This window comes from Pleurodeles waltl, chromosome 5, assembly GCF_031143425.1.
Source record: "Pleurodeles waltl isolate 20211129_DDA chromosome 5, aPleWal1.hap1.20221129, whole genome shotgun sequence".
Classification (NCBI taxonomy): domain Eukaryota; kingdom Metazoa; phylum Chordata; class Amphibia; order Caudata; family Salamandridae; genus Pleurodeles; species Pleurodeles waltl.
The window spans coordinates 891,651,350-891,675,786 of NC_090444.1; the positions used below are offsets into that span (position 1 = coordinate 891,651,350).

Here is a 24,437-nt window from a genome sequence, read left to right on the forward strand (position 1 = left end):
ACCAGGTGACTGGGTCTGCACGAAAAACTTCCAACGACAGAGAAATTTGGAGCCCAGATGGAGAGAGCCACGCCTGGTTCTTTTGACCACAAGAACAGCAGTTAAAGTCGAAGGAAAGAAAAACTGGGTGCATGCTGTGCACTGCAAGAAAGTGCCTTTGCCCTTGCCTTTCGATCAGTGGGTCCGTAGAGGCATCAGTGACTCTGAAAGTGAGAAAGTTCCGCAATTTGTACCATTCAGTGATGCGCGTCTAATTGGAACACTTTCTGAGAAAGAGGACGACGACATCCTTCAAGAAGCAATACCATCGCATCGTCGCTTGAACACGACAACTCCAGGAACATTGTTTCAAAACCAGACTGCCTCTGGACAGGAACGCTATAATTTGAGACCAAGACCAAAGAACTTGTAAATTTCTCTCCTATGTAGTACTCTATCCCGGTTGCAGGGTCACGGTAGGAGTCTTAGTTACGACCTGAGTAAGTGGCAATAGGCCTGCAGGACCTCACAGTGTCATAGGACGGTAGATAATCGTGACTACAGTGATTGAGGAAGATTGCCGTGAGCATCCACTTAGAAAGATGGAGGCTACATTAGATAAAAGAGAAAGTAAAAATGTAAAGAATAATTGTAAAAAAATATGTAGTCGTTGTAGTATTGCTCTATGCGTCATTATATTGTTGTGTATTCTTTTGGCATCTGTAAACTGGATCATTATTACTCTGCAGCAAAAAGTTGTCTCTTCTCCTACCTCTACATCTTCTTCTACTATCTCTCCGCACCTATTTCACACTCTTCCCCAGCATGAACTCATCAGAAGAACTGAATACTTTAACAATTCCTTCGTCCAGTTGTTACATCAACATCAGTTAGTGATCAATACAACTGACTGTTGGGTGTGTGGACTCATACCACATACGGTAGAAAAAGGAATGCCATATTTAGTTCTTCCATTCTCCTATGAAGGTTCCGCTTGGGCTTATTTTGTCATTTTCAATAATGCATATCAAAGTAAAATTAAACAACCTGTCAGTTCACATAGTGTTGGTTCAGATTTCAGTCATAGTTTATTGATAAAGGGAATGGTAGCTATGGCTAAAATCATGGAAAAAAGTGAAGCTTCCATAGATGAAAGAAAAGCATATACCAATTGGAACATAACTAATTACATTTCCAGCCTCAATGATAAGGTTAAGCAAGGAAAATCTCCTCCGATACGGGTCATACCCCAACAAGGAAATTTCTGTCTGCAAATAAATGGTAGAACTCCAAACACCGGACAAAGAGAAAGTTTATGTTCCCATACATATGTTTATTCAGCCCTGAATTCACTGCCGTTAGTACCATCTCAAGGTACATACTTCGTTTGCCACGATAGGGCTTATACATGGTTGCCAGCTGATTTCTCTGGTACTTGTTATATAGCCTTTCTTCTTCCCCCTACATACACCGCTCCTGCGAACCATCATAAAAATAGATATGGCAGAGGGATTGTGGATTCGAAAGACACAGCAGGACAAGAGGGAGGAGATTTCCTCAAAGGATTTCTTCCCTTCTGGGGTCCAATGGCCAACAGCAGAAATATAAGGCAATTGGTTCGTGTCGTAGAAACCACCATAGACATCACTGTAGGAGCTTTAAGTAACATTACAGCTGAACTACAGGCTGATCGTCTTATGACCTTGCAGAACCGTGTTGCCTTAGACTTTGTTCTTGCGGACCGTGGTGGAGTATGCAAATTGATCGGATCAAGTTGCTGTATTTTCATACCTAATGACGCTCCGACAGTATACCAAGCTATCTCTAAGTTACACATAATCTCCGAGTCGATTCATCAGGACGAAGGAGATTGGTCCTTTTCAGAGTGGTTTTGGGGATTACTGTCCAAATGGGGTTGGAAGGTATTGACATTCTTTGGAGTAATTTTAGCTTTTATATTCTCTTGTTGTCTTTGTATGCACTGCGGTCCTGCCATCTGCAACCTATGTGCTACTGCATGTATTCCCAAACCCAAGTCACAAAGAGCAGAGAATATCAAAATGATGGTACAGCAACAGCTTGATGACCTCATGGCCATAGACATCGACTCAGATTAACATGAGTTTGTGTATCTTGCCTGAGTTCTGGCAAAAGGAGGGTCTGAGGAAATTCGATTTTTAATACGATCGTATCGACCCGCCATTTTGTGGCCCGCCGCCATTTTATGTTGCCTTCACTCAGGCAGCACAGCGAACGAAGTCCATTCTGCCTTTTCTGCTTATTCTGCAACATGGTGTTCAAAACAGCCTTCTGCCTCTATCTTTACAAGGCTGGTATTAAGGTCTGACCGAGTACACTAATCCCTGTCTGGTTTTCTAATCCTTGTTTCAACTATCTGTAGGCTCACACTATTCTCCGCCGATCTTATCTTATCGTCTGGCCTTCGCTGTCCTTTGCTAGTATTCTCTCATTTCACAACTGTCCTCCAAACGCACACAAACTTATCGCACCACATGCAACTTCGTTGTGGATCGGTTAATGAATTAGTTCAAGGGAGGGGTGACAAACACAGCTGGAGGGGAGGCAACCTTAAGTCACTTGATACTTTGTTTTCCAATTCCTTCTATTGGTGCTGTCTTGTTTTCCGACATTTCTATTGGCTCTGTTCTATCTTTACATTATTCTTACTGGCTCCTTTCTATGTGTTCTGGGAGTGTATGTAGTTAATAAATGGTTTTTATACGGTATATAAGATTGTGCGCCACAAAGTAAAGTGGCAGTCTCCTGAGAACATACCTTGTGTACTTCTTGGACAACTGTACTAGCTGCAGCTAATAAAATCTGATCTTTTACGCCTGACAGAGTGTCACGTGTCTCTGTTAGTTGAGGCAGGTGAATCCAAGGAGATTTCAGCCGTACCCTGCGCCGCCAGGCCCATAAGGTTCTGGTTCTTCAGCGCTCCATGTCTGAGTCTGCCTTGTCTGTGAAGAGACAGGAGCCATCAAAGGGCATGTCCATGAGTGAGGCCTGGACATCCCCAGAAAAGCCAGTCATCTTCAGCCAGGTGTGACGCTGTAAGGCCATCAGCAATGAAACAGCTCTGCTTAGTGAGTCGGTCATGTCCAGCTCACAGTGTATGGCAAACCTTGCTGCTTCTCTCTTAGCAATATCCTGAGAGAGTATGGCTCAGGCCTCCTCTAGACCATAGGCAGCACCTCCGCAAGAGTCACAGAGCGAGTGGGAGCATCAGCCCAAAAGACACATGGTGTTCATCGACTGTAGTTTCCAGGCTGGCAGAACAGAACATCATCTTCCCCAAGGTATCCAGCCTCTTGAATTCCGTCTGTGGAGTGGTAGGGAATGCATCAAGATTTACTTTGGAAATGGAGGCTTGGGTCACAGGTTCTCTGGGGTGGGGTGTGTTGTGATGAAACTAGGCCCCCCTGGAGTGTTGAGATGGCAGCAGGCAATCAACCTATTCAAAGGAGCTCATGTGCAGGACTTGGCCCAGAGTGGGATGTCTGTGAGGGCTTTGTTAAAAGGGAGAAGCAATTCAGATGTGGTGATTTCCAGCTAAAGAACCTCAGTCAAGACATTTGACATGACAGCCACAGTGGGTTGCTGAAAGTCTACGACCTCAGTCACCCTCCTCACTACCAAAGTGAATGAGGCTCCTTCCTCCATAGCCACAGTAGGAGGATAAACCAAGCCAGTGTCTTGTGAGATATCCAGCCCATTGGCATCTGGCAGATCCTCACACCAGGTGTCCTCTGATATTTAGGGGCTGTTATTCATCATGGTCTGGTGGCCCCTCCCGGTCATCCCAAGTTCTATCCCAAAGGAATAGGTTGCAGTCTTCGATCTGGGTGGTCTGTCCCCAGCTGGCGCCGGAATGAGTGTCTGGCCCAGATCCATTAATGGATGGACCGAACTGGTGCTGGAGTGAACAGGCTGGTGGAAGACCAGTAGGTGCCCGAAGGTGCTCCAGCGGGGACAAGTACCCAAATATGAGGTGGATGGCTTAATGAAACTCATAAAGTTGAATGGAGGGGTGCATCGCCTACTGGAAATTCAGGGAGGTGCAGAGAAAGCCGCAGAACCAGGCCTTGAATGCCAATGCTCTGCCATCTCGTCAGATGACTTTAGAAAGAGCGAAGCCGAAGTTCTCTTCGACTTCTTGCTCTTCTTCCATTTGTGGGACTTACCGAATGCCTGGGCGCCTTTGACTGTAATGATGAGTGCTTGGCGTGGCTCGGCGACTGATCCTGGGACCTTCCTTTTGACTGGGATTGAGACTGTGGCAGCTTTGCACGTCGAGCAGCAAGGAGCTAGAGAGGCTGCCCTCTTAAGGCCTTGGGGTGCATGGCGCAAAAACCAACACAGGTCTTGGCATCATGGTCACGTTCAAGGGACTAAAGGCAGATGTGGTGTGAATCCATCACTGACATTTTTTTGGTGAAAGGCACCAGAGGGCTTGAAATCAGCCTTCCTTGTGGATAGCCCTGCAATACCAGGAGACAAAGTCTTAAACATTTTTGACAAAACAGTTTAAAAAAGTCAGTCAAAAATGTGACTGGGGTAGCTCTTGTCCAGATGTGCGCTGACTGGTGCAGAAGGAAAAAAACTGACAGCATACTGGAGTGGCACCTATATAGGCACTGTGAACATCACTTCCAACGCGGACAACTCCCCCATAAAGCCGAACAACTCCACATACTGGCACACAAGGGTACTGCTCACAATACATTTCTAGATCCAGTCTGATGCTTGGGGATAATTCTAAAGTATGGAATATACGGCTAGAAGTTTATATCAGATACCAGCTGACCGCATACACAACAGGTATACATAAGCACATCAATCTACTGCCAACCAGGTATCTAAACAGAAAATATATAGCAATACAGACCACAGTCAGTTCCCTTTTTCTCTCATGTTTGCTCCCAATAGTTGAGTTGTGTATGATACAATTCAAAACGTGGACACACATAGGCCAGGATTAGAATGAGACATAGGGCAGTAAATACAACTCTTTTTGTACTCCTCTTCGGAGGCGGACTCACCATCTTTGACAGGAATGTATTCAGGAAAGTGGCAATCATTCAATCTAGCTACGTCCTTCACCACTCCAGCTCTAGGAACACTTGCCTGCTTAACTGCAACAAAGGCTGCATAATACGGATTTCTGAACGTGTACAAAACTCATCATGGAATCCGGAGAACAATCTTTGAAAACTACATAAGCATTGAAGGATACCAGATGAACAGCCAACTTCTTGTACCAGATAGATGACTTTTGAGTAGCACTGTAAGGCTTCAGCCTTTGATATACTTTATCTACACCTCCCATGTGCTTGTTATAGTCTAAAATGCGCACAGATTTGCAAACTTCTGCTACCTGACCCCAAACAGTTGCAGGTGAAGTGATTTCATCATGAATAGTTGTAAGCATGTGGACATATCATCTGTCTGCAAATTTCAAAGCAAGAAGCTCATTACTACACAAGACACTGCTCTGTCCCCCTTGAAGTTTTTTTTTTTTTTAACACACACAAGCTCTTTTCTGGAACCTTTACAGTTAAAGAAGATTGTGCCATAAGCCACAGCGCCCAACTTGAACAATTTCTTACATAATTGAACACCTGTGTAGAAACTGTCCACATAGAAATGGGGACCTTTATTAAAACGTCCTCTGGCAAGTTCCCACACACTTTTTTCACTGACTCCAAAAGTAGAAGGGCAACCAAGGGAGTCAATCGAAAAATCCCTACCAGTGTACATACTGAAATTATACACATATCCAGTGGCACTTTCACATAGCATGTAGGTTTTAATATCATCACATACTCTGTTGCTGGGAATGTATTGTCTGAAAACGAAACAGCCTTCGAACAGTACCAGAGACTCTTTCATAGATATATCTTTCCCTGGAACATAGATCTCTGAGAAATGATCTACGATTATGTTTATTGCAGACCTGGTTCAAAAGTATGTCCTCCCTGGAGATCCAGCCATTACCCAGGATTTTTCAATCATGTGTGCTCACTATGTCCATTTTACTAAGCCAGTTAATCCTAGTGAACGTTGGGGATTTTTGTATTAAAGAATGAATTTTCTCTGGTAAAAGGATTTCAGATAGGGGACAAAGTTTTGCAGTAGAAGCTTGGCATAGGCAAGAGTTCTTTTTTAAGAAACAGGGTTAACAAGCAGCATTGGTGCAGCAGTGCAAATTAAGAGTTTTGGTGAAAGAACACTTCCAGGTGTTGAGCTAGTTGGAACAAGCTAAGGAAGTTCTACAGGAACATTCTCGTAGAGTTATGAATTTATGGATTAATAGGATAAGAGATTCCAGCTTGTATCATATCTGTACAGGGAGTGCAGAATTATTAGGCAAATGAGTATTTTGACCACATCATCCTCTTTATACATGTTGTCTTACTCCAAGCTGTATAGGCTCGAAAGCCTACTACCAATTAAGCATATCAGGTGATGTGCATCTCTGTAATGAGAAGGGGTGTGGTCTAATGACATCAACACCCTATATCAGGTGTGCATAATTATTAGGCAACTTCCTTTCCTTTGGCAAAATGGGTCAAAAGAAGGACTTGACAGGCTCAGAAAAGTCAAAAATAGTGAGATATCTTGCAGAGGGATGCAGCACTCTTAAAATTGCAAAGCTTCTGAAGCGTGATCATCGAACAATCAAGCGTTTCATTCAAAATAGTCAACAGGGTCGCAAGAAGCGTGTGGAAAAACCAAGGCGCAAAATAACTGCCCATGAACTGAGAAAAGTCAAGCGTGCAGCTGCCACGATGCCACTTGCCACCAGTTTGGCCATATTTCAGAGCTGCAACATCACTGGAGTTCCCAAAAGCACAAGGTGTGCAATACTCAGAGACATGGCCAAGGTAAGAAAGGCTGAAAGACGACCACCACTGAACAAGACACACAAGCTGAAACGTCAAGACTGGGCCAAGAAATATCTCAAGACTGATTTTCTAAGGTTTTATGGACTGATGAAATGAGAGTGAGTCTTGATGGGCCAGATGGATGGGCCCGTGGCTGGATTGGTAAAGGGCAGAGAGCTCCAGTCCGACTCAGACGCCAGCAAGGTGGAGGTGGAGTACTGGTTTGGGCTGGTATCATCAAAGATGAGCTTGTGGGGCCTTTTCGGGTTGAGGATGGAGTCAAGCTCAACTCCCAGTCCTACTGCCAGTTCCTGGTAGACACCTTCTTCAAGCAGTGGTACAGGAAGAAGTCTGCATCCTTCAAGAAAAACATGATTTTCATGCAGGACAATGCTCCATCACACGCGTCCAAGTACTCCACAGCGTGGCTGGCAAGAAAGGGTATAAAAGAAGGAAATCTAATGACATGGCCTCCTTGTTCACCTGATCTGAACCCCATTGAGAACCTGTGGTCCATCATCAAATGTGAGATTTACAAGGAGGGAAAACAGTACACCTCTCTGAACAGTGTCTGGGAGGCTGTGGTTGCTGCTGCACGCAATGTTGATGGTGAACAGATCAAAACACTGACAGAATCCATGGATGGCAGGCTTTTGAGTGTCCTTGCAAAGAAAGGTGGCTATATTGGTCACTGATTTGTTTTTGTTTTGTTTTTGAATGTCAGACATGTATATTTGTGAATGTTGAGATGTTATATTGGTTTCACTGGTAATAATAAATAATTGAAATGGGTATATATTTGTTTTTTGTTAAGTTGCCTAATAATTATGCACAGTAATAGTCACCTGCACACACAGATATCCCCCTAACATAGCTAAAACTAAAAACAAACTAAAAACTACTTCCAAAAATATTCAGCTTTGATATTAATGAGTTTTTTGGGTTCATTGAGAACATGGTTGTTGTTCAATAATAAGATTAATCCTCAAAAATACAACTTGCCTAATAATTCTGCACTCCCTGTATTGTTAAGGCTTGGGGAGCAAGGGAGTTAGAAATATTGAAACTAGAGGATTGTGAAACTATGGTACTCCCAGCACTGACCAGCAAAGGGGAAAGGAGAGGGGGGAAGGGGTTGGGAAGCCTGGCTGGGGAGGTCAAGGCAGGTGAGACTCCCAAGGGGAATTCTCTCTGTGGGAGGAGTGAGAAAGGGAGGTGGGTCAGAGGGTTCTGGGGCCAGTTGGGAAGGTTGGGTGGGTAGGGGTTGTTGGGGTGGACATCATTCTAAGATATGTGATGGCAGCCTCTTTAATACAACACAACGGACAAGGAGAAGGTGGATCACTCAGTCACAAGATGACTCGTGGACAGTTAGGAATTATTTTGTGCAATGTCAATGGCTTCAACTATTGGGTAAAGGCAAGGGTGATGCCCGATTTAAACCTTTAGGGGCCAACATAATTTTTTTTACAGGAGACATTTAAAAAATCAGGCCCCCACGTTTTGAGTTCCAGGGTTTGTGCAGCATAGCTTTTTTGCATTTACTAATGCTGCGATCATGGGAGTGGCTATTTTTATCGCAAAGAAGTTGCAATGCAAGATACTTGGGCCCATATTTATGCTTTTTTAGCGCCGCATTTGCGTCATTTTTTGACGCAAAAACACGGCAAACTTACAAAATACAATTGTATTTTGTAAGTTTGTGCCAATTTTGCGTAAAAAAACCAATGCAAATGCGGCCTTAAAAAAGTATAAATATGGGATTTAAGGTATATAAAGGGCCCAGTCAGAGATAATATTTAATTTGTTTTCAGACCACTCTGCAATTTCTTTGTATCTTTGTACGACAGGTCATCAACATGCTAATTGTAGGTGGATGTTTGATAAATCTTTACTAGCTAATGATCAGTGGGTGACCAAATGTGTCAGGCCTTTGAACCCTTCGTGGAATGTAAAATAGTCACAGTTTCTGATTTTGCAGTTTGGGGGGCCTCAAAGGCCTTTTTTAGAGAAGAGGATAAAGCATTTTAGGCAGAAGCAAGGAAGCATCGGGGTCTGACGTCCAATCTCTCCAAACAGGCAGCAGTGATTAAGTAAGGCCCAGATTTATAATTTTTGGCGCAAAACTGCATTTGCGCAGTTTTACGTCAAAAAGTATAGCGCCCGCTTGTGCCATTCCAGGATGCCAGCCGGGCACCAAATTTATGGAATGGCGCAATCCGGCGCAAAGGGTGGGCTAACGTCATGGAAAATGACGTTAGCCGGGTGGGGGTGGTGGTATGGGAGAATGGTGTTTTGCACCAATAAAATTACATTAGGCTGGTTAGAGTAAAAAAAGATGACTAACCAGCCTAGCGTCTTTTCTTGACACAAAACAATCCATACCACAAGACTCCTGTCTTGGAAAAGACAGGAGTCATGCCCACCACCCCAGTGGCCAGCACCGGGGACAAGGGTCCCCTGGGCATGGCCATTGCACCCAGTACCATGTAAGCGGGGCCATTTCAGGGTCCCCAATGGCACTTTAAAAAGTTTTTAAAATACTTACTTATACTTACCTGGGATGGGGTCCCCATCCTGTGGTGTCCCTCTTGTGTGGGTGGGGGTGTTCCTGGGGCTTGGGAAAGGCACCTGTGGGCTCTTTCCATGGTGTTTGACCATGGAAATGAGTCCACTGGTCCCCTAACGCCTGCCCAGACCTAGGCGTTAAATAATGTTGAAAGCCGGCTTAGCGCCATTACTTAGGCCCGCCTCCTTCCTGTGTACCATTTTTGCACAGGAGGATAAATAAGGCGCTAGGGCCTTAGAGTCATTTTTTGGATGGGAATGCCCACTTTGCATCTCACTGACGCAAGGTGGTTTCACGCATCCAAAAAATGACTAACTCCAATATTTTGGCGCTAGTCTAGTCTAGTATCAAAATATATATAAGGATTTAAGTTTGCGCTCAATTAGTGTAAAAAAATGACACTAATTCAGTGCAAACAGCATCTAAATCTGGGCCTTAGTGTCCCTACAAAGGCAGCGAAGGGTGGCATTGCCCTAGCTGAGCATAATCTTCAGGAGTATTTTCTCCCCCAAAGAAATCTTAAACCATAACTCATTAAAGCGAAAAAGATATGAACAAAACAAGCATATAGGGAGATACTTGGCATGGTCAGTAAAGCCTAGAACCAATATGATAATTCTGGATCTGGACATAGAAGGTCCGTTGACCCAGCCACAGGATATACTTAAAGCTTTTTTTTTAAACACTATACAAGGCTTTACCTTAATCCCAAGGGTGTGATGACCGAAATGGTCACAGAGTGGCTTGAGGGTCTTAACATTTCCTTTGATCTTGGTTGATCAGGGAGAAGATATAGCTGAAGCCATGACGCTGACCGAGGTTGTTCAGGCAATTAATACCTGCCCTAATGCAAAAGCCTCCAGTGACAACGGAATTCCAGCTGAAGTGTATAAACTACTTTTACCACAGATCAAGGGATTTCTGGTTAGACCATTCAATACAATTCTACATGGGTCAGAAATCCCTGATATTTTTCACAGAGTCAGTAGTTGTTCGCATTTTAAAGCAGGGCAAGTTGGAAACCGAAATTAATTCCTACTGTTCCTATTAATATTGTGATTACAAATTGTTTATGAAAATCATGGCAAATCATCTATCAGCTATCATCCCTTCAGTAATGCATGGGGACCAGAACTGATTATTGCTGGATGCTGACAAGGCATTTGACCAAGTTCAATGGCAGGTGCTGCTCTTAGTCTTACTTAAATTTGTCTTCCCTTCCAGATTTGTTGAGGTTGTAAAGAATGTTTACGTTATTGCAAAAGCAGCTATAGTTATAAATGATGAACTAGCAGAGAAGATTACTATAAGCCGTGGAACACACCAAAGCAGTCCCCTTTCCCCGATGCTATTTGCTCTTTTTATTGAACCATTAGCGTGTGCCATAAGACAAGAACAATCACTCATGGTAGGAACATCAAAGCTGAAGTTATTTTCTGATGATATGGCTCTGTACCTGACAGCCGATAAGGCAGATATTACAGCAGCTCTCGCCAAAATTAGTGAGTACACAAGAGTTGGGGGTTATAAGATAAATTATGGGAAATCAGAGGTGATTCTACTTGACTGCTTCTCTAATGTACTGCCGGATGCACGCAAGGCTCACTATATGGAGGGTACCTCAATAAGATACCTAGGGATCTATTTAACTTCTAAGCTAAGGGCCAGATGTATGAAATCCATGTCCCAGTACCAAATGGCCCATCGAGCAGTTTGCGACTAGGAACAGGCTCTTCCCAATGTAACAATCCTATTCTGCGAGTCAGTAACCTCTTACCAACTCCCAAAATAGGTTTGCGAGTCGCTATAAGGAAGGGGCATTCCAAGGGCGTCCCTTCCTCATAGCTGTCACAGGGGGATGTAAGATTGTTTTGCGACTATGAATGTGATCGCAAAACAATCACACTTACCATCAACTTCAAGTTGGTGGTAACCCATTCCCAAATGGGAAGGGGTTTCCTTCCCCTTTGTGAAAGTGAAAATATTTTTTCAGAGCAAGTAGTGGTCCCACGGACCACTGCCTACTATGAAAAAATGAAAAGAAAACTTTCCATTTTTTGTTTGAAATGCATCCAGTTTCCTTTCAAGTAAAACAGGCTGCATTTCAAAAACAAAACTGCTTTATTTAAAAAGCAGTCATACGCATGGTGGTCTGCTTTACCCAGCAGGCCACCATCCCTGTGAGTCCGCAATTCCCAATGGGGTCGCAAATTGTGACCTACCTCGTGAATATTGATGGGGTAGGTAATTTGTGACCCCATTGGGAACTGCAAACAGTGTAAAACACACTATTATACATCCCAGTTTGAGATTTCCTAATAGCAAATCGCTATGATTCGCTATTAGGAAATCGCAAACCCAAACCTACATACATCTGGCCCTAGATGATTTATTTGTACTCAATTTTAGGTCCACATTGAAAAAGATATCTGGCTTACTGGAGCTATGGCAAACTCTTCCTCTATCTATTATTGGGTGAGTTGCTTTAGTCAAAATGAGCATCCTTCCATTGTTACTTTTTCTGTTTGCAAATATTATGATACAAGTTCCTCAGTCTTTTTTTCAAGCGCTGAACTGGAACTATATTGGGCCAAAAAAGAAACCTAGATTGAAGATTCAGGCACTTGAACTCAACAGCAAAAAGGGAGGGTTGGTGCTCCCTAGTATCGAGACTTACTCTCAGGCAGCATTCCTGGATTGCTTAACCAGATCCTCGTTTTCCAGCTCAAAGGAGGGAAACTTTTATTTAAATCTTATGATAAAATATTCTGAAATTAGTCTGTCCCCTTTTATATAAATTTCAAGACTGTCTTAAAAACTAGATATAATATCCCACAAATAACAATGGAGCAGTTTAATAGAATTTGGGAGGAATATGAGATCCCTAGGCTCCATTGTCAGCTACATATATCAATCTCCACATGCAGTGATTAGTATCGGCTAGGTTTTAAGACTGTGCAGGATTTTTACTTTAATGCCGAATTTTTCTGGTAGAAGAGGCTGGCTGAGGTAAATTGTAGTGTAAGTCAGTCCCTTTTCTTTAGCGTCATCCAGATTAAACATTTTTGTCTGGGATATAGATTGCGTGAGGGGTCCTTTGATGATGGACTTGGGAAGGCTTACCTCATTTCTAAACTATGGGGTATAGGAAAGTGGTACAGACAACTGCTTCCAAAGTAGAGCAAAGCATTGATTGTGGATTTGCTCCAGTCTAAAGAAGAGTCAACGGGGTGTTGGTTGGACAGTAATCAATTGCAACTGTATAATCAAATAAGTCAGAAGGTACTCTGTGCTGCCAATCTGAGAAGGATGGCTTTCTTCAACAGATGGATGCTGTATTATACACCAGCCAAAATCCCAAAAATATACCTAGAGGCAGATTCTTGCTGCTTTAGATGTAAGCAGGTGCATGAGTATTGGCTGCATATGATATTTATGTGCAGGTGCTTCAAGGATTTTTGGTTCAGCATCTTTGCCAATCAAGCTCAAGACTCGGCTACAATATCACCCCAGATATGTATGGGGCGTTGTTTGGTATTGTAGTACCTTCTTCCGAGATGACGATAGAACAGCACCAATAGGTATTTAGCGTGGTTTTGGTGGCTAGATCGTTATTTCTGGCTCAATGGAAATCCGATGTAATCTCCATTTCTCTGTGGATTTTAAAGATGGAAAAAGTTGTGTGCTTTAGAAATCATGTATGCCAGGAGAATTGGCTTTATAGCCCGTATAGGTATAATATGGAGTATTTCGAAGGTGGAGAACAAGGATTAGAAGCAACAGTAATTTTATTCCAATGAATAGCTGTATGCTATGTAACTATGTAAGGAATGTCTAAATTATTTGTATTTTCTATTTGGCTGAAAGGATATGTTTATATCAAAGAAGGGAAGATTTCCTATTGAAATAACTGCAAACAGTTGAGGATGGTGAGCTTCTGTGGTGAAGGTCATTTTGTCAACTATTCCTTGTTGTAAGTGATTTCTTGGCTGGTTATCCCTGGATAAATAATTTAAAAAAGAAAACAATCTACTAACTGGTCAAGAACAGGCTGAATCTTGCAGAGACTTACACAATCAGGTTACTCTTGCTGTAGCATTAGCCACAAAATGCAGCATCCACTGCAGAAGCAAATACTGGTCTCAACTGATGGTTGCTGGAAATACAACAGTTGCCATAAAGAGACTAGAAGGAACAATATAAAGACATTGACGACTTTCTTAGCAATCCCATCCCCAAAGCTACACCCCAGAACTGCTTAATCTGAGATTTGTGGGAGTCTGCTGGATATCTCTAAAGGGGGTCTTAAATGTGGCACTGCTGGGTACTGCTAAATTAGTCTGTTCGACAATATCATCCAAAAACACATCATCAATATACAGTTGGGAAAAAAGTGAAAATGTTCTCTGTATTGACTCTACACGTGCAACACCACTAAATGCAGGCCGAACAGGCTGCATTATATTAGGGGCAACGCAGGGTTCAGCACTTCCAATGGGATGCCTTCCAGTCCATGCCTGCAATCCATCTTGCTTGTTCTGTGCTACTGGAATATCAGTGTCCTCCGATAAAAGGGGCAGTTCATCAGAACTAATAGTGGATTCATCATTGGGTGATTCCTTCCAGAATCTTCAACTTGATCCTCTGCCTCAAATGCAGTCGGTATCCGAGACATGTTCAGAGGCAAATTCAAAAAGTATACCAACAACCTGCGGACAGTCAGCCTACAGGTGGCCATAATGGTTACTAAAGAACCACAACAACAATACAACAATAAACAATATTGTGTCAAATTCCAATTCAACAAGCAGTGGTCATATCAAACAATAAATATAACTATTGACCATAGGAACTGCATTGTTAGTGGCCAAGAGAGACATTGCGGCAGGCTGGAACACTTTCGCACCACCGACCCTATCGAAATGGAGACGAGAGGTGGACTGGTGTGCACAGCAGGAGAAACCGATTTATGAGGCGCTGGGATGCCCCCACAAACATACTAAAATATTGAAGAAATGGTTAGGCCAAATGGCTTGACAGTTTGTTGGGGGTAATTTCCCAGTGCTGATGTTGTTCTATGCATATATGGTCTCTGTCTGGAAGACAACTAATGTAACTGCCTGAAAACTGATAATGATGTGCTGGCTCTGTAGATTGCAGTGCCTTACCCATTTTCGTTTTCAAATGAAGAAAATTTGTTTATCAAAAAATATAACTATTGACATACAATAATCTAGAAGAAACTATTAATACAAACAACACAATGAATTTTATACTCCAAATAAAACCTCCCACTTGCCATAGACAGCTAGACTGAGGAACAACTGTACCTACTCTGGCACAGACACAGCAAGCACCAACAATATACCCCTAGAAAGGAAAAACAAAAGAAATGTACACACAAGACAACACAATATATATCTTGCACAAATCCAAAGTGAATTTGACACACAATAAAAGACAGGCCAAATATGCTGCAATTACTCAGTAAAAAAAAATACACATTAATGCATGGCAATGATACTCATTTGAAGTATTCAATACAAAAATGGTTTCTTACCAAACACATGCAACTACACAAACTGTAGATCTAAATGCTGAAACTGCAAGTAAGAGTCACCACCAAGGAAATCAAAAGTGTTGAACTACAGTGAAAATAAAAATAAAACATCAAGTTGGCAAATACAAATGATGACAAGAAAAAAACAGTGTGCACTATAAAACACAATGAAGTCTGCCCCTGGGAGCAGATCAGCGTTCCAACCATCCAATCTACTGTCAAGGGGGCATAAAACAAAATAAAGAAAATTGGTACCCCAGAGGTGAGTGAATCTTACTCTAACCGCCAGCCAAATGCAAGCTAAACACTAGTTCATACACAGCACCAGCCAGGCATGCCAGTCTACACATACCACCAGCCAAATGCCAGTTCACACAAACCCCCAGCCAAACGTTAGCTCACCACACAATAACATGTTCCCTGATTTATAGTGGTTTTCTGCTACACCTGTGGACAGATAGGCCTACAAAAAAGCTAATATGCTGGAAGATGGGAGCTGAAAACAAAGGACATTTGTGGGAAATACTGGGAAACGTCCCTTGCCCAAGGGTTTGCTTCCCTAAAATCTATAAACACAAATTCCTTGGTGTCTGGTGGTTTTCAGTTACCCTTTGGGGCAGATCAGCCTGAAAAATTGACAATATGCCTTGGGTTGGGGGTGTAGGGGGCAGTTGAGGAGCAGAAAGAGCCCACTATTTTTGGGAAGTGACCCTTGCCCAATAGGCTGCTCCCACACATGCACAAACAAAACAAGTCCCTGTTTTCTAGTGGTTTTCTGACCCCTTGGGTGCACATTGGCTTAAAGCATGGTCACTCTACTCCCAGGGGGAGGGGCCCAAACTGCTAAAATATGTTCCAATATGTTTGGAAAGTGACCCTTGTCCAAAGGGCTGGTCCCAAACATGCACAAATAAAAAAGTTCCTATTGTCTAGTGCTTTTCTACTCCCAGAAACAGGAGACATATACAGCAGAAACATATATAATTGTTTTTGGGGGAGTGACTGTTGCCCAAGGAGTTGCTCCCCATAAAAATATTTATTTATTTCCCTGGAGCCTAGTGGGACCGCTCCCTCCATCAAAGTCTGGTGCCTAGTGATGCATCCTTCTGTGCGATCGCAGTTCCAGCCACAGCAGGAATGCACTATAGAGAGACACAGTGGGAAAGGAAAAACTCTTTTGCTTCCCCCAGTGTTTTTCTGCCCTCCCGACACTTCCTGGGAGTGAGGACTTAGGTAAAATAGGTCCCACTCCAGGGACACGCTGGAAGCAAATAGTTTACAGTATATTCCAAGTGCATTTTGATAATGTTGGCACCGCTGCCACTCCCCAAGGTGGCATGTGGTGGCCAGTGCTTCCCCTGTGGGTGGTTGCTAGAACATGCTTGAGCCATCCTCAGCACCTGAGTACCAGTGGTGAGGTCGGCTCCAACACGTCCTTAGCACTCAAAGGGGTTAAAGTAGCAAGTGCTCTAAAACAATTCTTGGCAAAGTCCCTCCCCCATAACCAACAAGGTATGCAAGTCACTGGGGTGGGTTGACACACACTGTTAGACATATGACAGTGGGAATGATTTAGCCATGGCACACTAAGACTTGACATTTAATCCTGGCTTTACCACTGTCAAAATATGCTAGTTATGAACTCTGTTTTTAAATTATGGACAGGTTCTACAACACAGTGGCCTGAGACACACAATTGGAGGCATTCACTTCACAGTTGTTGTGCAATGAGCAAGATGAAACTATGGAATGATAAGGCACTTATTTTCATTAATCTTGACCTCCCCTTGAGACAAAATGTGCGCTCTTGTATAGTCACCTTCTCAACTCCTTTTTTAGCAATGATATGACAAATATAAATCAAAGTAAACACTAAAAATACACACGTGGCAGGAAAACAACTGTAACCTAACAATCATTTGGTTTTACCCATAATGGATAGAACACTAGTCTCATAGCCCACACGTAAAATATGGTGCAGTGAGAAACAAGAAGTCTTGTATTGTGGTGTTGGTACTCTTGCTTCACCAAATTGATGATAGTCAAAAAATACCTTTCTAATGCCTTTGTCCCCTTAATTACCATTATGTTATTGATGTGGGCAAGCAGCTGAAGGTTCAGAACAGATACTGGACTCTGCTAGAGGCTCTCTTCGATCCTCAAGCCCAAAATGAGCTGAGCCTTTGTGTGACTTTTGTCTGCTTTCCACGTTGTAACGTCATGTGCTGGGAATTAAAGACAAAACTAAGCAAAAAAGGGGCTCCTGAAGGAGTAGCATATATACAATTTAAGCTTATTCAGGGTGGTTACTGTTAAAGGAATCCAGGTACTAGCAGCAGCAAAGGTACTTGAGAAAATATATATACATATATAATTCAAACTACAGAAATTCTTTGTCATGAAGCAGAATACTGAAACATATTCAAAACAAATATTGTACAATGAGGATGGTGTGACAAATTCTGGATCTAAAACATTTATTTGAGTTAATGCATTATACAAAGGAAGAAGATATGACATAAATGGATATCTCAAATTAACTTGATATTAACACTAACAAACATCAATGTAGTAAACTAAAGTCAAAGTCACATTTTTGTCCAACATTATCCCCAGGCAACTAAGTCGATATGTTCCATGATTTAGTCATTGCTGTTCTGGAAACATTTTAAAAATGGCAACAACCAGGAAAGCAAATAGAATTGACCACAAACAAGAGTTTGGCCTTAAATTAAAGAATCTTATATAAAATTACAACATTTTTATTAAACCGGCAGATACGGGGAGTAATGTGGTAATACTCAAAACAAGATTATGAGAAAGAGCCTATGCTTCAAATAAATGATAAACAAAGTTATATTAAACTTGATCACAGTCCAATGAGTAAAAGGATTGAAGAATTACAAACCAATTTGAAGGAATGGCTTAGTGAAAAAATAATACATGATGATGGATGCAACTACCTCATGGTAACACATGCAATGACGCCAACAATTTATTTCCTACTGAAAATTGACAAAACATTGGATTGGAGTATCTTCTTGTAGCAATTAATATACCTCTGTACAACAATCATTGGGTCTACAGGTCTGTGCATATTTTTGAAACAGAGAAATGTGGGTGAACTTCAAAATTTGCCTGTGCTATTGAAAATTATAGAAATATGTTTAAACAATAAAGTTTTTCTGTTAAATCAAACATTATTTCAACAAAAGTGCGGAACTGCCATGGGCATTTCCTTTTCCTCAAGTTATGTAAATCTCCCAATGGGCTGGTGGGAGAAGGACATTTTGTGGGGACAACAAAATGAACAATATCTGGAAAAAGATCATATTATGGTCAAGATATATTGATATATTGATAATATTTTTATCATATTGCATGGTAAGCAGCAAAACTTTTTAGAGTATTATAACATCTTACTTAAATGACTATAACGTAGGTTTGAAATTTACCTGCACCACCAGTAGAGAGATAATTGATTTTTTAGATGTCACTGTGTACATTAAAGATATTATGATTAACACCACTGTATAATGGAATCCCACTTCTATCAACAGCATATTGCATGGAAAGAGTTTTCATCCAAAACCATTATTTAAAAGTATTCCATAAGGAGAACTATTGAGAATTAGAAGAATCCGCTTCAGTGATAATGATTTAGCCGAAGAATGTGATGCAGCTTGTAAAACATTTATTAACAGCGGTTACAAATGGAATGATGTAAAAAAGGTCTGGAGAGGATGAAAAATCAAACAAGAAAGGAAACGTTAATTACAAAAGAACAACTTAATCTTACACAAGCGGAGGATAACTCAAGAAGATTGACAATAGACTATAGTTAGAATCTTCAAAAGACACTGGCATCTAATCAAGAATTACCCTGATGTCGGAATTACAGTTAGTGACAAACTGCAAGTGACCAATAAGAAAGCCTCCTCATTGAAAGACATGTTGGTGAAGAGTCACCTTTTAAAGATATCAAAGATGACTTGGGTGTAACGTTCGTAAAAGGGAAATGCTGTAGTTGTAAAGCTTGCAAGATTGGAAAAACATGATTAAAATTCTAACAGAGAACAAACAATCAATACCTATTAAACATCAAATAGCCTGTCAATCTAAATTTGTGGTGTACATAATTGAATGTGAAAGTGGGCTAAAATACATCTGGAGTACCTCATGTACACTTAAGAAACTTATCCTGGAACATACAGCAGCAGTTGCAGCACCCTCTATGTTGTTTACATCTTGGAATTCCCCTTCAACAAGAGCTATGTGGGCTGAACTATTTATCCCGTGAAGGAAAGAATCCTTGAACACATGCTGGCCATAGATAAGAGGGATGCCCATAATCCTATGGGCAGGCATTTTGAGGAGGCACGCTACAGGGATAGGGGTAAACTATTGTTCTTTGTCAATGAACATATTGTTAACAACAGACAGGGTGGTGATAGGGAGTTAAGGTTAAGGCAGAAGGAATCACATCATATAGTTGATTCAGAACCCAAAACACCTAGCGGCTGGAACACGGAAGAGGAAATAAGGGTTCATCTCATTGACGAATGATGAGTATCTGTAATACATCTGCACCCTACCCTTTCTACTTTTGAGGGTATTAGGATTGATGTTTTTACTGTATTTTTAATGTTATTTATGTTATATTTATCTTGCATTCATTGTTCCTTAATCCTCGATTTCTCTTTTCTTTTCTCTCAAATTCACAGGAGGAAAGGAAGAAAAGCTCTAGTATGGTATGATGCCACCCTTCTGGGCAGGAACAACCCCCATACCCTTATCCTCAATGCACCTTGATTTCTGTTCAGGGATCAGCGTGTCAGAAAAAGAAATGTTCTTTACTATATTTTTGTGTAATATTGTGAACGTTGGGAATGAACGCCAAGAGGATGAGGCCACCACAAGACTACAGATGTTCTAAACTTGAGAATTATAGCAATGGCCAGCCTACTTGGGCTCTATTTATCTCGCTTCATGAGACAGGCTGCTCCTTATCTTTTTTCGTTTGGACTTCTTGTATGAAACATAATGATAACCCTGATGAGTCGGGGTACTGTGAATTCTGTATACGTAAAGACAATTTTTATCATTTGAATATTTAAGCAAGAGACCAATAGCATCAACAAGGACATTGATTTAAATGCATTTTGTATCATTATTATCAAGACAATAAATTGCCAGTCATTCTGTGAAGCTGTGATTTTCTGCGCAATGAATCATTTGAATTTACGTTCTTCTTATGTAACCTGGCCCTTTGACAGTGTTTTACCTTGTTCTCCAGTACTGTTCTAATTGCTTTCATTTGGATATTCCAAGATGGCATATTTTCATTGAAAGAAGAAGATGTTTTTCCCTTTCTCTATGTTTACACAGTAAGATATGTGATTCCTTTCTCTATGTTCACCAGTTTTGGGCCGTCATTATGAACTTGGCGGTTGAGACCACCACATAATGAAGGCAGTGAGGACCGCCACAGGTGACCTCTCACCACCGCTTGGCTACCGCCGACAGGCAGCCTGACGATGGCGGAATTCTTTATCCGACAGGGCAGCGCTTGAAGCAGCACTGCCTTGTGGCTAAAGAACCATTGTTCCGCCAGCCATTCCCTGGCGGGTTCACCCGCCAGGACAAGGCTGGTGGAAGGGGGGCTCTGGGGCTCCCGTGCACAGCCCCGTCGCGCAGGGCACTGCCCGATTTACTGGCAGTGATCTGCGCGACGGGTGCTGCTGCACCCGCCGCACATCGGCATTGACGATGGCTCCATGTGGAGCCATTGGCAATGTCCCGACCCAGCAGAATGTTTATTATTCAGCCGGCGGGGTCTCAACGGGGCTGGCGGTCTGTGATAAGACCGACAGCATGAACACAGCGGGGATTCCCGCTGTGTTCATAATGACCCCCTTGGTGTTTACATAGCAATGATCATCATGGAATCAAGGCTGTGAGGCTGAAACGCATCATGAGTAAACATTGGCAATAAACTTGTGCTCCCCTTATATTACTCTTCATAGGCTGACTTACTTTGTTGTGGAGTATGTATATATATATATATATATATATATATATATATATATATATATATATATATATATATATATATATATATGTAATCATTGAACATGTCATGAGTGACATACTATATAAGGGTATAAGCAGTAGGTGGCAGGGGAGCAACTTATAGTTACATCTTGGTAGGAGTTATAGTTACTTCAGATAACTATAACTGGTGAATTTCACTTTTTTAAATTTAAAATGTTATGTTGTAACTGACAGTCTCACCTATCATTTTTAAATGTAACTTCTCTTTTTACCATACCTCAACCCTGCACCACACACAGTCGAATGTGGCCTGGCTTTCCCCAACATCCTGTGGACGGGGAATCCCTTGCAGGATATGGCCTTCAGCCATGCATGGCGTGGGATTGGGCACAGGGCTTGGTCGCAGGTGCCTAGATCCCCCTTTTATGTTTTTTAAACCATTCCTCCAGTTCGCCACAGAATCAGAGGATGGCCACGCTGAGCGCCACGGCAGATCTTTACAGATCTGTGGTGCCAGAATTGAAAAAAAAAATTAGGTGCATCTCAGTGGGGGCCCCTCTGGCACCCACCAATCACAACCAAAGTGTCAGGGCAGTGGTGTCCCCCCTGCAGTGCGGAGAGCCCCAATCTCAAGGAGGCCCACTATGCACAGGCAGCAGGTGCCTGACCTAAGAGCTCCGGACTAGATCTGGAGTGTGGGGGGCCCGCTCTATGTATTTTGCAGGGTGGGCTCCTCAAGTTTTGTTACGCCACTGTGTCAGGGTACACCTACACTGCCCCTTTATGCTTTTTTAATTTGTTTTTAAGACATAGATAGATAGAGTCCTACCATGGCAGCTTCAACATTTTATTCAGGTTGTAGCCTGCCCTGCAGATCTCTGCTGTGGTACCACCGTTTGAAATATACATACATTTTGGTTTTTAATTTCTTGAAAATTACTGAACAACATTACACCAAATCACAAAAGGCATGCTTTCTGGGCAAAGATCTAGCTTTCTTCCAAATTTGTTGTCAGTTCGTTTACATGTTTTTATCTGAATTGCTGCTCAATTTGTTGATATAAAATTGTATGGGGAAAACTTGTTTTGAGACGTCTCATTTTTCTTAGCCCCCACTTGACAGTTCACCCGAAAACGTTCCGGAAGGGAGCTAAGGTAGGTGAAACTTTTTTGGATAGTTTTGTGAAGATTTGTCAAAAGGCGCCAAAGTTATTAGCAAACTTAAAAGTTAATTTCCTACGGACATGTGGTCCTAAATATAACTATACACTGGGGACCACCACTGGGTTATGTATATATTCACAGTTATGCTGTAAATTCTAAGCTGTGGTGACCTCTAGGAGTAGTTGAGCACTCTGCACATCCGCCTCATTGGCTGTTAGTTGCAGTGTTTCTTATGAGGTGGATGTGCTACTAAACAGAGTCCATTTTATCGCTTTCTCACTATTTTAGAAGTACCAGAGATTTCTAGACGGAGGACAGGGAATGTTTTCACACCTACGAATCTATGAAAGATATCAACATGGGAGAAGTACTTTCTTCTGATGAGGAAATCTAGTAGACTGAGTAAAGACCAAGCATGTGCACTGGAGGCATTTGTGCATGACAAAGCCAGAGCATGACCTTGTGGTCTGGAAGGGTACAACGTGTGCATCGTCTTTACAGAGCATGATTTTCTGCTCTCCAGGCTGTAGATGACTGACAGTGATAATGTTTATATTTGTAAAGCATACCTATGTCTTTTTTTTACCTGTCCCTGTCAGGGAAAGTTGCCTACTAGAATAGTCTTCCTTTTTAAATTGGTCTGCCAGTCCGTCCTTCATTCATGTGGGACATGGGTGACTCATGTGTGTACCAATCTGTGTGTGTAGAGTATGTATGTATGAATGGGGCACATGTGACAGTGGCCATAGCCACCCTGGACTGCATTTTTTATTTGATATATCCAAGTGGTACCCAAGATAGAGGGTTTGAGAGAGCCCAGACAGCACAAGGGAATTGCATGGCTCCTCCTAGGTCAGACACTTAGATGTGAAGGCAAGTTGACCGAAGGCCCCTTTTAAACTTAAGATTTCCCCCCCTGGCATTTCATGGCTCATGTTCCAATGCAAAGGCTACCCCCAAAAGGTTAACAAGCACTTAAGTTGGACAGCCTCCCTTTCTTTTGTACCCTTGTTTTGTCTCTCTCCTGACAGGAGACTCCCAGCGCCACCCCACCTTCCTGTTAGGAGCTTACAACAAAGCCCTTGGCTAGACCAGTGTAAGTGAAATAGGCAACAGTGACAGAACTGCCTGGAACCAGTCTCAGGAATACACAAGTGCTGTCAGCAACTTTAGTATAAACATGTGACAGAAATAGGCAACCAAAATTCCTCTACCAGAAACCAGGTTTGCCACACTAATGACAATGACAAACCTTCTGTTATGAGGTGCAAATATTACATGGCATTTACATAGGGATGCTGCATACTTGAGTGTGTGCATGATGAGGTCATATAATTCTGTTTAGAATCTTGGAGGGTGGTTGAAGGTGGGATAACAGTTGAAGGAGGGCTGCTGGGCGGATCGGTTTAGAAGTGCCCATTTGCTCTGTCATGGTTTATTCTACAAATTTTTTTTGAAGAAGTAGGATGTTAGAGTAATCTTAACACCCTCTTTACTCCAAAGTTAGGTTGTACGCTGCTAATGCCCCTTACCACGTTTTGGATGATAAATCTATCATCTTCGACCGAGACAGACAGGAGTGGCTGCCTGCACCTGGCATCCAGGGAACGAGCTCACCAGCATCTCAGGAGGGGCATTGTAGGCACCCTTGCATGAGGGAGATCTTGCTCAGAAGAAGAGGGGCTGTAAAGGTGGGACAAGCCGAAGATATCTGTTGCAGCACTAGGGCATGACCTGCATTCTTCTCCGAAGGTGAGGCCCTGGGGCCCCTGGTGGGCCTCTGCAGCATGGACAATAAGGCCTTGATTTATACTTTTTGGTGCAAAACTACACAAACGCAGTTTTGCACCAAAACGTTTAGCACCGGCTTGCACATTCTGTGCACTAGCCGGGCACCATATTTATGGAATGGTGCAAGCCGGTGCAAAGGGTAGGCTAGCGTCAAAGAAAATGACGTTAGTCGGTGGGGCTGGTGGTATGGAAGAAGGGGGTTTTGCACAAAAAAATGACGTTAGGCAGGTTAGAGTAAAAAAAAATGACTCTAACCTGCCATATAGTCATTTACTGACGCAAACCCATCCATATCACATGTTAGAAAAGACAGGAGCCATGCCCACCACCCCAATGGCCAGCACAGGGGACCAGGGTCCCCTGGGCATGGCCATTGCACCCAGCGCCATGTAGGAGGGCCCATTTCAGGGCC

At 42.4% G+C, this 24,437-nt stretch overlaps 1 long non-coding RNA gene across 2 annotated transcripts in view; it reads left to right on the forward strand.

The window, feature by feature from the left end:
• Positions 1 to 20,220, forward strand: part of LOC138297331 (uncharacterized) — a 33,291-nt gene extending 13,071 nt beyond the window's left edge. For both annotated transcript variants that reach the window (XR_011204031.1, XR_011204032.1), the window contains one exon: positions 19,741 to 20,220. This is a non-coding gene — a long non-coding RNA (uncharacterized lncRNA). The remainder of the gene's footprint in view (positions 1 to 19,740) is intronic.
• The last annotated feature ends 4,217 nt before the right edge of the window (positions 20,221 to 24,437 follow it).